The sequence below is a fragment of the Vespula pensylvanica genome, chromosome 6 (genome assembly GCF_014466175.1).
Source record: "Vespula pensylvanica isolate Volc-1 chromosome 6, ASM1446617v1, whole genome shotgun sequence".
NCBI lineage: Eukaryota > Metazoa > Arthropoda > Insecta > Hymenoptera > Vespidae > Vespula > Vespula pensylvanica.
This window is the reverse complement of record NC_057690.1, coordinates 7,260,970-7,263,270: the sequence shown is the minus strand read 5'-3', so window position 1 is coordinate 7,263,270 and position 2,301 is coordinate 7,260,970.

Below are 2,301 nucleotides of genomic sequence, written 5' to 3'. Positions count from 1 at the left end.
AGAGAGAGAGAGAGAGAGAGAGAGAGAGAGAGAGAGAAAGAGAGAAAAAGAAGTGTGCATCTCGAAATGGACGCACAGTAATGTCATCCTTATGCCGCATGCATAATGCAGTGAGACACATGCAAAAATGCTCGCTTGTAGAGAAGACGGTACGGTGTGTCTTTGCCTTTACAATGCGGTCAACAGTTTTCCAGCCGGACATACCACAGCGATGAAATTAAAACGAAAGCGGAAATACACGTAAAACGCGTAGACGAGACGTCTGCCTGTCTGCGTTCTTTCTCGGTCGAGCACACTTGCAAACTCACTACTGGTAAACTCGTGGTTGGGAGATGATATATCTTAAGATACTTTTTTTTCTTTTTTTCCTTTTATCGAATAGAAATGGATGATCATAAATTATTTAATGTATTCCATATATCGGTGATAATAAAAAAAAAGAAGGAGAAAAACTGGAATACTACGTTATTAATGGTTTCGTTTTTATTCTCTACAATTTAACTTTATTTCGTATTAACAATTAATGAATAAATTGTCGATATAAGTTCAGCGTATACGACATTCGTGATCCAATCTTTCATTTTATTCGTCGATTCGATGAATAGTATAAGAAGAATGGGAATTGCGTGTCTAGTCCTGTCCCTAGAGAAGAGGAAAGAACGAATAGTCGACGTTGTATCGTAGATAGTAGCTTAAAGAGTGCTTCAAGAAGCGAGCTACGAGGTAAGCCTGCTTTACTTGGTGATAGTCGAACGTGCTGCTCGACCGTCCACTTCTTAGGATCACGTATCCTCGATGGCTCACGTCCACGACTTACAGTTTCCACACGATCGCCAGGGTATCCCAGATATGGCTAGCCTCTTCTCACTGAAAGCAACGATCTTCGAACTTTAAAGGTCCAACCCTGTAGCATCCCATTCTTTCTCTCTCAGCAACGCGAAATCGCTCTCGCGTATTTCCTGGAATTTCAATTCGACCGATTCGCGATTCATGTCGATAATCGGTACTCAGGGAAACGTTTGGAGTATTGGAAAACCGCTTGTCTAGACTTCCGACTGAATGTTTTCGTATTAGTATTGCTATTTTTTTTCCTCTATATCGACGATACCGATATTTTTCAAACGATAAATGTAGAAAGACTACGTTTATTTATCTAAAAATTCGAAACATTTGAAATGAATGAAAGAATAGAGAAAACAAGAATGCACATAGATCTTTTCATAAATTCTACGAAATAATGAAAGAATTCGCTAAAAAGAGTAATTTTGAAGGGGAATAATATCCAATTAATCAGATAACACAGTTTACCCTGTGTAATATTCACATGCTCGCTTAGGCAGCAACATGTTTCAAAGAGCCTCGTCACTCGTATATTTCACAGTGAGAGATATTTTCCTGTAGTGAGTTGTCCTTTTGAAGATATAAGAAGCACGAAACTAGGTACGCATTCTACAACGTCCTCATTTCCTTTGTTACTCGGAAAATTATGAATTTGCATCCAGTGCATTTCAATGCGAAAATCTTTCTCTTATATTATTCAATATTATAACGTTCTTATTACAGTCACAACGGGGACGTACTTTGATCGTTTTAATTTAATTACTATATTTTGGTATAACATTACGTAATCTCGACGATTACAAAAATAATTGAATTCAAGCAGAAACTTCTAACTTTTGTCGGTATTATTAAAGAGCAAGCAGACGTTACTATCACCAATTTTGCAATACATATGTCCTACATAGAAACGGATTAGCACGAATGGTTTTTGGATGCGGCAAACGCATAATGACGCTCGCCGGTACGGTTCATTTAGTCGCGGTAACGATTTCACGGATCTCCGTGGCACATCACAGCGTAATGCTTTTAGCGACGGACGGTAAACTCTTTATTTCCGCGTGATATACGAGCGGATTCCACTGTTCTCCGAGAGGATTAAACGAGCTGGCTCGACTGCGTCGTCAATGGACTTCGTTTCGAGAGTCCTTTCATTATCCTGGGAAGAGGAGGTGAGTCGTTGAGGTAGTGGTAGTGGTGACGGTGCTAGTAGTGGTAGTAGTGTAGTAGTGGTGGTAGTGACGGTACTATCGTTGAAAGAGGTGAAGAGAAGAGATAGAAGGAAGACGGGACGATCGGCAAAGGGTGGAAGGAGAAAGAGTAGAATCGACGAGCTGAGAGAGAAAGGACGAAAAGAGCAGACAACCGGGTGGAAAAACGAAGAGAGTAAGTGCGAGAGGGAGAATGAGACAGATGACGCAGACAGAAAGAGAGACAGAGAGAAAGATAGATAGATAGAGGGAG